The 12463-nt window shown below is 36.0% G+C and overlaps 1 long non-coding RNA gene across 1 annotated transcript; it reads left to right on the top strand.

The window, feature by feature from the left end:
• Positions 1-2862: 2862 nt before the first annotated feature.
• LOC145047603 (uncharacterized) lies at positions 2863-3541 on the top strand. The gene is made up of 4 exons (XR_013682290.1): positions 2863-2971; positions 3096-3249; positions 3341-3375; positions 3446-3541. It is a non-coding gene; the product is annotated as an uncharacterized LOC145047603 (long non-coding RNA).
• The last annotated feature ends 8922 nt before the right edge of the window (positions 3542-12463 follow it).

The raw sequence follows: 12463 nt of genomic DNA, 5'->3' as shown, positions 1-12463 counted from the left end.
TCCCTCTCCTCACTGATCAATACCCAAAAAACCCTAATATCATAACCACTCGTCTTTTCTCGCACAACAAAATCCCAAAACATCACCAAATACTAAATTCCACAAAATCGTTGTGACCATTTTAGCTAGGGTTTTTTTCAAGAACGAAAACAATCTCGCATCTCTCTTAGCTCTGAAACAATGGATGATTCACCTTGCTTCACCTTTGGTCACTTCTCCTCCAGCGACGTCAGGCCTTCCTCATTACAAATCGACCAACGATAAGCTAATACTTATAACTGAATGGTTTCACTCTCAATTGGGTGTGCGACTCCTCCATCGCACTGATGACTACGAATGTGACTCTTCCACTACACCTGTGATTGCGTCCCGTCTCACCTCCCTGACCGCTACCTTAATAGGTTTATCTATTCAATTAGATTTTTCTTTTCAGTTAGAAATCGATTTCGTCCCCTCCCCAGCTCTTCATCTCTTCACTAAAATCTCTCTTCATCTATCCACTAAAATCTTCACGGTTTCTTTAATTTCACTCCAAGGGTTATTTGATAGCAATTGTATGGTTTATTCCCTATACTGAATCGCTAGTCAAAACCATTGTGGTGGTTGTGGCGAAATCAAAATGCGGGATTGAACCATTCTAGCAGAGAGATCTTGAAACTTTTGATTAATACTTCTCAAGTCGTCTCCAAGGTAATGTGAACCTCTTGATACTTCTCATGTTGACTCTCTTTTTTTAGTATAGCTATCGTCTTTTAAAATTAGGGCTTCTGTTTGAATCATTTCATTGAACGACAGGTGAATCAGACCATCTTCTCAATTTATTTGACATTGAAGAACAGTGTGTTGAATTTCTTTGTCGTGTCCAATTTATCTCGACCAGATCTCAAGCAGGTTTCAATATTCATCTCTATTGATGCTCTAACTTTTTTCCTTCAATGGAACTGTGGATTTTTATAAACACTAGCTTCTACATAAACCCCTCTTTTAACCGAGCTTGGAAAGACCACATGACTTTCCACATTTAAGAGTTCTTCCTGAAGATGTTAATTATTATTATTAAATATTACTCTCTTCATAATCAAATCATGCAAGAAAATGAAATTCCTTTTATTAATTTATTTTTTTTCTAATAACAGGGTGTTGCAATGCTTGATATTTCTAATTATGGATGAAGAGTTGATCATCATAGAGATATGCGTATGGATATTGATCATATGTCTTATGAGTATACAAAGATTGGCTTCTTTTTTAGTCAAATTACGAAATTGACCTTTTGTGTATATGCAGGAGCTTCTTGCATTAGGTGAGCAGATTGGGAATGCTGGATCAGGGTTATCAGAGGATTTTATTTCAGGTTATTTGTAAACAAGGGTATTTATGTCTTCTAAGTTGGAAGTTGTTTCATCTGCTGATCAAGAACTTAGTTTCTGCACAATTTGTCAGGTAAGGGCAAATTCGTAAAAAGTTAGGGAAAGAAAGTCTCATTTCTTGATTTTCATGCATGTGGTTTGATTTCAACAATGGGACGCCTGAAAGAGAGTCAAGTGTAATTTTCATGCAGGTGGTTTGCTTTTCAACATGATGATACGTGTAGCCGCAGAAAATCAACAAGGTGGTGTTGCTGCTATAGACCATGGGGAAATGCCAAATAATTTTAGTAAATTTATATCCTGTTTATGATGGTATTTATTTTTTATGCGTAGCGTAGTAAATAAATATATTTGTTTTTTGATATGATATTAGCATGTGGGAATAAAAGCTTGTACAATGACAGGGTTGAGTCTTTTGCAACAGCAGCTGGAGAGGGTCAAGATAGGTAATTTCAGTTATTAATCCTGGAATAGATAATTGATATGTTTTGGTTTCTTATGTTGAGGGTTTGTATGCAGCAGGGGATTAAAAAGGTGTAGTAGTAGTAGTGATGGTGGGAAAAAGAAAGGCAAAAAGGGGAGGCAAATCGACCCAGCTCTGCTTGGGTTTAAGGTTACCAGCAACCGTATTATGATGGTAGAGATCCAATGCATTCAAGATTGAACCCCTCCTTTCCCCAAGTTTTGTTTTTTATTTTATTTTATTTTATTATTATTCTTTCTTGTGGTTTTTATATCTATCTATATGTATCTGTATTGTATGTATGTATGTAGAGAGTATTGGTTGGTTTGGTTGCATAGAGTAACTGCATCTGTATGTACCATAGGGTTTTTTCTAGTTCTACTCTTTTTACAGGTGTTAAAAGGTAAGAACAGCAGATAAAACTAGAAGCCTAAATGAAAATTTTGGGGTAAGAGTTCAAATTTGAACCAGTTTTCTTGACAATATCCCATAAAGTAATGTAATCATATACAAATACCAAGACCATTATATTTGTTTACTCATATCCTATGTTATCTATGGTCAGGGGTGGAAACTGAAAGATGTTGCAGTTGATGCTCATATACGTTCCTACTGTTGGTCTGGTGATCTCATTAGATCTTCCTTTTCCTCTGGTGATTCAAGATTTCCTTATGTGCATTCAAATGAGTTAGTCTTTGAGGTTTATTTGGGTTATCTTTTGTCCTAATGTGCAGTTGATGCTCATAGGGATTGTGATCTCACCAAGTGATAATTTAAAGAGACTTGGAGTTTTATTTTGGTTCTCCTTTGTAAGCTATTTTTATTTACAGGCCTTGCGTGTAGCTGTGTTTGCTGATGGAGCAGTTGCAGAAGGCTAGAGCTGCAGAATTTGATTTGGTGGCTGGTGAGGATCTTATTGAAGGAATAAAAAAATGGTAACTTGCACTCTCATTAACTCATATCATAATATTCTAGTCTCACTATCTTTTAATTCATTAGTTATGATTCTACCGCTCTCATCGGGTAGCATTAACATAAAAGAAACTGACAAGTGCATTGAAATTAATGATTTCTTTTTTTTGGAAAACCTACTTGAAGAGTACAAAGCAAATTTAGAACACTTGACCTTTGATATCGGGTAAATCTATTTTATCCTTGAATTAAGTTTTATCAATTGAAATTAATGATTTGTTGTTTAGCTTGTTATTTTAATGAAATCAGTTTTATTAAAATGAATTTTGTTTATGTCGTGGTCATGATAGATTGGTACACTCAGATGCTGGCCTGGTGGCTTTTGTCTTTCACTGTAAGTGGCAATGTAGTCTTTAAGTTTTACTCTTTCAAGTCCTTTACATGTATAAGGGTTGTTGGAGCTGGTAGACAAAGGCATAGATACAAGAAACTAATCAACAACAGGTAAATTGTAACTAACTCCAAGTAAACTAATCATCTTAAACTTCAACTCCATATATGCTAGGTAACCTGGTTGTTTCTGCTGATGAAACAGGTCAAGTTGGTCCTTGTGTTGCATGTCGTTGTCAGGTAATTTTTTATTTATGATTAAATATATTATTAGATTAGATTTTTTGGTTTTTACATTTCTCAATTGTAGGTTTTAAGGAGTGTGAGTCAATTGTCAGCTGGGACAAGTCAAGTTGAAGAGAGCGTTCACAAAGCTTACATTTCTCTTATTGAAAAAGCTGAACACTTCATCTACATTGAGGTACATCATAACTTAACAAAATATTTTGGTTTTTCGTCATTTTGGGTAATTTTATAAAATACAACTTTTGTTTCCATATTGATCCGGGTAAAAAAAAACCCGTTAGATACGGGGAACCCGATGGATATCCGTTTGGTAAAAAATCCATATTTTTATAAATTTGAGATATATAAAAACATATAATAATAATAATCATGATAACTAAAACATTCAACCTTGAGTGTCACTGAAAAAATCATATTACATGGATCAAAATTAAATTACAACAAAAAATGATTACATATATACATTTAAATTACATCCAAAAAGATTCAATGGATGCAATAAAAATTACAAATAAAAAGATTATTATGTAAGTTGAAAATGTCTCCTAATTCCTGAACATATATAATCATAACCGATAAAAAAACTGAAAATAGATACAATCATAACCGATAAAAAAACTGAAAATAGATACAATCATTTAATAAGTTACAAATCCAAAATCACTGAAAATAGATACAATCATAACCGATAAAAAACTGATTTAGTTAGTTTCTACTTTCTAGTAGTGACAACACGTTTCCATGATGGCATGAAAGTGGTATTAAGTATTTGCATTCTTATTATATTATACCCCTCACATTTTCCCAAATTACCCCTTCCTCTACAATGTTTTTTTTTTCTGTTTATTTTGTGCATCAGGTAAAGTTGATGGAAGAAAGGAGTATAAAGCCACTTGATTTAAATCTTGCAGCATTATCAACAACATGCAGTAAAGACTTTGAGTTAAGTTTGGCTAAGTCATTATTGAGTGAGATGGGCCAATGTACAACTACTTATCCATATAATCAGTTGTTTGGAGCATTAGTCTCAAAGGATTATGAAAGGCAAGATGCAACTTTACTTAGTTGATATACATAGTGGATTAGATGCAAATCTATATATTGTAAGAAATATAATTGTATGACATTAAATTTATGCAATGGATTCTATTTTTCGTATATGATATTTTATTTTCTATTATGAAACATTAAATATAAATTTAATTTGAAAATAAGTAAATCTATAAATAATATTTTTTTAAACATTTAAAATTATGATATGCAAAAATGTGTGTCATCTTCATTTATGATATGGCCTTTCTTGACAGGGACTTTCTTGATACGCATTGCGTATCATTAACACGCGCGTCGTAAGGTTACGACACGCGAATGCGTGTCGTCTTCCTTTATGACAGGGCCTTCCTTGATACGCATTGCGTGTCGAAAACGCGTGTCGTAATTACGCGTCGTAAATGAGCGTCGTCTATAGACGACATGCAAAAACGCGTCGTCTCTCTTTATGACAGGGCCTTCCTTGATGCGCATTTGCGCATCGTCTGCACCTTTTACAACTATTCTACCCCTCCCTAACCATTCTTTAAATCAGATTGACCAACCATAAGGTCAACTGAAGTAAACTCAGTCAACGGTCCAACTTTGACCAGACTCGTCGAGTGCACTCGAGTGACTCGGAGAGTCCATACATGTCCTCTGAATCCTCCTAAGGCCTTACTCCACTCGTCGACATAACCTTTCACTCGACGAGTTACCACTGATCACGAATCGCGGGGCAACCCGATCCGACTCGTCGAGTCCTCTTATGGACTCGGCGAGTTTCCTCCATGGCAACACTCATTTAACCTTCTGAGGTTAGATCTGATTCTCTAACTTATATATCTAACCTTCTAACACCCAAAAATCACGTAAAGGCTCAATATTTATGTCGGTGCACCACACATCAAGCTCTATTTGATGAAATAGCTCTTAAAATGACAACCTAGATTTAAAACTCCAATGGGACGGCATAAAGCTGGATGATTGGGACTCTATGGACCTAGAAGGGTTCAGATCTATAACACAAACTTGAAAGAGGGGTTTGAGGCATTCAAAACCCCAAAGATGAAGTGATTTAAGACTTAACCCCAAAAATGGAATCTACATAATAGGGAGGAAAATGGGTTTGATTTGGTACCTAAGAATGAAGCTCCTTGCTTGAATAACTCGGAACAACAACCTCCTCTGGTCCTTCTTGTTGGAGCTCTTCTCCTCTCTTGTAAAATCACACCAAAAAGCTCAAGATGTCTCTTTCTCTCACTCTACACACTCAAGCTTGTTAGGGTTCTCTCTTCTGGAAAGGTAGCCACGAATGAAGTCCATAAGTGCCTTTAAATAGGGCTCAGGCCCAAAAGATTTAGGCTTTCTGCCAACAGCGTGGACTCATCGAGTCGACTCACCGAGTCGTCGAGTCCATTCATTAATCCGAGTCATTAGTCGTGATCCTACTCGACGAGTTTAGGCGTCAACTCATCGAGTCCCCCTTCTTAACTCAAAAATAAATACTTAAATCATGATACCTGGAAATCAGGATGTTAGAATCCTGAACGACAACGCATGTATACCTATGTGCATAGTTGGAGTAGTGAATGCAGCGCACCGGGAGCAATGATTACGGGTGAGATTTGTGCCTCACTTAATGCATTGGGTTGTACTGGTCACGTTAGTAGCGATCAGGGTCTTGCTTTGGGGATTTTTGCGGTGAATAAATAGACCCTAAATAAGAGGTAATACATTAATAATTATAATGATGAGCAGTGTGTAATTATTAATGTAAAGCGGAGAAACAAAATATTATATAATAATATTCAAGCGGTGAATCAATAAGATTAAATTAGTTACAGCGGTGTTGAGGAGAGTAACTAGTAAAATAAGCTCTAAGTGAAGAACTAAAATAAACTGAGTTAAACCTATGTTTGTTATGAGGTGTGATGTTGTATGTCTGGCTAGTGAGTCTTTGACTGTGTGCGGATGTTTTGTGGAATCTATCTATGATATGTGTGTTTTCTTGACACTGTATTATATTGACTCACTTAGCTTATGCTGACACTTGTTCTATGGTTGTTAGTTTTCTTTGTATGTTGGAACAAGTAGCATGACATGATGCCTTGGTTAGGATGGGAGCTTTTAGGTAGTCTTTGTTAGCATCTTTAGATATGATACCTGTAACATACACGTTTTGTTATCATGTTATGTAATTATTAAATGTGAATAATATTAAGTGTTGAGTTCTAACAGATAGTTTTTACTAGAAATGAAGTAAAACTATGTTTACAATCACTCGGAAAATGTTGAAAATCTTACGGGATTCCAATTAAAAGTTGAATAGTAAAATTTTAGCGAAAATATGAAATTTGAAATAAGTACAATTTTATTATTTAATGTTGTAAAGAATCTTGTTAGAAAAGTTTAGGCGAAAACCTCGTCGAAATTCAAGTTATAATAAAGAAGTTATGACCAATCGATGATCCGCGACAAATCCGGCAAATACTAATTCGTGTAAGTAGTGAGTTTCCGATAAACTACTTTTTAGCTTTAGTGATCTAAATGAAAGTTGTAGAACTCGTGAAATTAATGAACTTTCATATAAAGAACTTTTGAATCTGACTTTGTACGAGGAATTTATGGTTTTTCTAAGTTTCAAAATAGCGGTAGACAGCTAAAAAACTAGAAATAAAGATCGAGCGATATTTATGCGAAACAACCTAAACGAGAATTGAAGGTCTCGTCAATAGTAGTACAATGGTAAAAAGACAGACGAAAACAGACGTCGGATGAAGAAGTTATGAATTTTTAACGGATTTTCTTGTCGCTGTCTATTAAAAATAATATTATTAAAAATAAATTCAAAATTAGCCGATGGAGTCTAAACTAAAGTTGTAGAATATATTCCCGCCTACGTGTGCATATAAAGAACATAAAAAACGGAGCTCGTATGCAAACGTTATGGATTTTAGAAGTTTTGGGCTCAATTTCCAAGAAATTCGTATGGATAAGCCTTATCCGGAACCAGCCACTTCACCCTCGGTCCGAGTAGGCCGCATGTCCGAAGCAGCCGCGTCACCGATGCATCATGCAGCCGAGAGTCTGACGCGTGGACAGTGACTCCTCGCTTCCGAAGTCGTGGCGTGTCCAAGGTGAGACGCGTGTCGTCGTCTGAGCCGAGCCAGCAGGCATCCAACGCTTGCATCCGAGCCTCGATGGCCTTCACTGGTTTTGTCGCGTGTTCTTCCTTCGGCCGAAGATCCGAGCCACGTCCCTCTCCCTCTTTGCTTCGGATTCGACCCTCGCAGCTATATATAGTTGCTGCGAGATCACCCGGGTAAACTTTGGAAATTTCCATTTTCATCCCCTTTTCAATATTTTTATTATTTCCACTTCCCCCGAAGTCCTGATATCATTTTTAAAGCCCGGAACACGTTCCGAAGTACCCGAAGAGCCCGAGAAATTTATCTTTTCGGTTTGAAGCTCTACCTTTGTAGAGCCTCGTTTTCAAGAAAGCTCCCAGTTCTTATAGAAGAAAGTTATTTATAGTAACGAAGTGATGTACAAATTACTATTTTAACCCCCGGTTATTTCAAGGTGAGTTCAATATATAGAAAAAGTTGTATGTTATGTATTATATGTGTTGTGTGCTTTTTCTATGTTATTATCTCGTGTTGTTATTTCATGCTATATTTGTAGCAAAGTTATACCTTTGACCATGTGATCAGTGAAAGGACTTAGATTCACGGTGGTACTGGTATGTAGCCTCTGATCATGTAGAACATGTCTCGTAAGAGAAAACCTTCTATTCTATGGCATTGACAAAAGGTTAGATAGGACTGGTATGTAGCCTTTGACCATGTAGAGCGTGACTCCGTAAGAGAATGACCTCTATTCTATGGTATTGGCAAATGGTTAGACAGGGCTATAAGCCTGAAATCTACAAAAATGTTAATCATAAATTGTATGTCTTTTGTGCCATTTGGGCCAAAGCTTTATTGATGCATATCAAGTATTGAAATCGTTATGTCTCATTGATCGTAAATCTTTGAAATAAATCTTGATTTAATATTGAAAGCCTGAAATATGATACGAATATGCTATTGTTGTTCTTGTTCCTCTTTCCTTCTGTCACAATGGTATATATATGGCATAATATTATATTGTATCTATTTATAGAATTCACTAAGAGTTATCGCTTATCCTTCTCAATGTTTAACAAATGCAGGCGATGAGTATCCAATATAGTTTTATACAGTTGAAAGATTTAGAATACTTAATATTATTTCTCTGTATTTAATGTTCATGTATGTATATGAATAGCAGATTCCTGGGTAGATATGTAATGTAATAAAACTTAGTCGGTTTGTATCCAATCTCTTGTAATCATTTTATCAATATAAATTATTGTTTTATAAATATGCATGTAGCATGTTTTGAGGAAGTAATTTAAGAGTAATGTTGGAATAGTATGAAAGTGTGGGTCTTTCAGAAATACGAAAGTTAGGGTCTTTCAATACCATTTGAACATGTTGGGTTTTATCTTTACGTTTTTGTGAACTTTGAATTTTGATGGGTTTGTTTTGACATGAAAGTAACATTGCTGATGTTTTTGAAATAAACATAATTAGTCTTCCGTAACGTATTCCGCTAAATAAATGTTTTAAAAATAAAAAAAATTGGGTGAAAAATCATGATGTTACAAGGCACACCAAGGTATCCAAAATGGAGAAGTAAAAAGGACCACGAAAGAACATAAAAATCACAAACGAAAAGGAGATCAACTTTGACGAAGAAGACATACAAGACGTCCAGAATCTTCACCATGATAGATAAGTGATTACCCTCTACGTCGTCAACCACTTCTTTAGAAGGATCCTTGTCGATGGAGGATCCTAGATTAACATCATACTCTTGGATGCATTGAAAAGAATGAACATCCCAGAGTCTAAGATAACTACAACATCCTCGGTGCTAATTGGATTCAGCAGTGAAACCAAGTACACCATCGGCGAAAAAAAAAACTTCCAATCTACATAGAGTGGGTAAATTATGTACAACGTTTTTGTGCCGTTGATACATTATCCTCTTATAATGTCATACTAAGTAGACCATGTATCCACGAAATGAAGTCCGTTCCATCAACATATCATCAATAAAGATGCCCACGCCATGGGAGACTGTGAAGATCATCAGAGATCAACAAGAATCCAATGAATGCTATAAGACTTCGATGAAATCCTCAATGATACCATGACAACCATAACAATTAAGGCAGGGGAAAGAGACATGCTAGAAACAAGAGAGCATGATATAAAAGAAGTGACCATGAACCTTGAGGATCTAAAAGCCAAATTTCTCATAGGATCCTCAATGCCTAAACAAGTCGAACATGATCTCATAAAGTTCGTCAAGGATAGAAACAAGAAATTTGCATGGAAGCATGAGGACATGAAAGGTATTGATAAAATCATAATAACCCATAAAATTAACATATGAATCTTCAATGAATGACTTCATCTTGAGCAATTGAGCTTTTCTTCAGAATTTGGCATTGAACGCACATTGGGTGAGGAGGCTTGACGTACTGATTCTTGAAAGATAACGTTTTCAGCTTGAGAATCTTCAGAGAAAACATTAGATAGAACAAATCTTCTAGATCACTTCAGTAGGTTTAAGATAGAAGTAGACTGATTGCGGAGACTTTAATGCAATCCGTCACATAATCTTCAATTTCAGCTTCACCTTGCTTCTGGGGTTGAAGTATTGAATGTTGGAAGAATAATCTTCATTTCTTGCTCCTTCGAATGAGAATTCTTCGATGCTCACGGATGAAGCCTTGGCTCAGAAATCTTCAACACAAACTCCATGAGTTTCATCTTCACTTGAATTCACTTTTCAAGACAAAACAAAACTAAAAGAAAATTTAGCACAAAATATTTTTGGGTTTTTCATATTTTCTGAACAAAAATAAAATAGAAATAACACTATTTTGATTTTGAATTTTCTGATTTTTGTTTGTTTTTTTTTTTTTTAACTTTTAATTCTCCCCCTTATATTTAAATTAGAAGAACACTATGAACAAACTTAACAAAAACAAAAATAATAGATAACTTTAAGAGTGATTTGGGATCAAAGTTGTTGGACAGCCTTATTCCACTTATCGGTACCCTTATCTTCACATCTTCGTCTGATCGATCGCCAGTATTGTGGTCCACTTAAACACGAAAATTTTGTGACAATATTTGGACAATTTACGAATGACATGATACACACCCATATAGATGATTATGATTTTATTATCATGATTGGCCCTAATTCTTAAATAACATTTTCTTATAACCATTTAACTGACTACGACCATGGATATTGTTGTCCACCTAAATTGAGCAGCAAGATCTACAGACAATTTGTATGTGTTCCATTTTAATTGTACTAGAACGTGTCTCCCGCTTCCTAGCATGCCCCAGCCATCAAGGACTTCCAAAATACTCCTAACACCAGGTGAGCAGACAATTATTAAGAGAGAAGATAGATTTAGAATGCATATGTTATACATCCAAGTCGGATCTCTTCCAATCACGCAAAGGATGAAACATATGACTAACTGAAGTTTTAGAGGGATTGAGAAGAGAACATCGTATACACTGTGTACCAAGTCGGACTTTGAATCACACAGAGGAGACAATATATGGCTAACAGATGGAAAGAATTGCATAGATAGAAGACGCAGAGAGATAAGTTGCAAATGCTACAGTCCAGGTTGGATCTCTCGATCACGCAGAGGAGGCAACGTATGACTAACAGACAGAAAGAAAGAAAATAACCTTCTACAGACCTAGCTTATCGGAATTCCCCAATCACCCCATCCAACCGAAATTAAGGATAGAGTCCGCACATCGAGGAAAAGTGAATCCACAGTTCTAGATACGGGTTATTTAATGAGACCGGTAAATTCCCATGTATATCTCCCTGCTCAGCCTATCCGAGCGTCGTGATGCCAGGCTAAATGAATCTAACTAGTTCAATGTTTGTCAAGTCATTGAATTCATTAAGTTCAACTCTCCCTAGTCAAGTCCATTTAAAATCTTTCGTGCCTACCAGCGTATCGAGCACAGTGCGTAGACAACTCAACTTAGGTACGTTAGGCAGATTCAGATTGCCCGTTATCACTTGCCAATTTCATTTCCCAAAACATCTCCTGCAAGCACATTCCATTAACACCATATATTTTTTTTTCTGATTTTCTAATGTTTTTGGATTTTTTTTTAATTTTCTAGTTTTTGTTTTGTTTTTATTTCTCCCCATAAATTTATGCATAGGAGAGAAACGATAGTAAATGTGCAAATTTAAACTATCCTAAAACAAAAATTAGTCTTTAAAGCGAATCAGCTTAAGAAAAACTTAGGAGTATAGAGAAGAAAATTCAAACCGTAAGTCACCGATTGAATTTGCATCCAGAAGGTCCGAGAACAGCACGCGTAATCTCAGAACAGATCCAAAAATTCTTCACATCGTTAAGTAGTATCCCCATGAGTGATCCCTTCCTTTCTTCCCTTCCCACAAAGGACACCTAGTCTCAAATAATGTCATGAGTGTTGTACAGTTGAGAGATATCCCCAATCATATGCGAGGAGCAGCCACTACCAACAAACCGAAGTCTGATGATATGCCTCCATAGCTGCTCCGACACACAGCGGGATCAGTTGGTCTTTGGAACCCAGTCCATTTTAAAACTGGGTCGACCTTTGTCATCAACGCACAATACTCTCTCCCATGACATATCCTACTTATCACAAACAAAAGATGATGAAATATTAGAGTCATTAGAAGATTTGGGAGTTTTCACCATTGGTACCCATCTATATTCGGGTTTAACCCATTTCTTGTTCGATCCGATGGGTGTCTCGGCACTTGATTTGGAACTTGATGCCATCTGCCTAGATAACTTTGACCTAACCGGTCTTGGCTTCATAGGAGCATCTCTTAAACTAGACTTATGGTCCAATATTCCCTTCTTGTTCTTGGGAGTTGGATGCTTGGCCTTGGGAGTTGAATTCTTGGC

The sequence above is a fragment of the Lactuca saligna genome, chromosome 5 (genome assembly GCF_052625555.1).
Source record: "Lactuca saligna cultivar CGN05327 chromosome 5, ASM5262555v1, whole genome shotgun sequence".
NCBI classification, from domain to species: Eukaryota; Viridiplantae; Streptophyta; class Magnoliopsida; order Asterales; family Asteraceae; genus Lactuca; species Lactuca saligna.
Note: the sequence above shows the minus strand (reverse complement) of the source record. Positions and strands in the feature narration are given on the sequence as shown.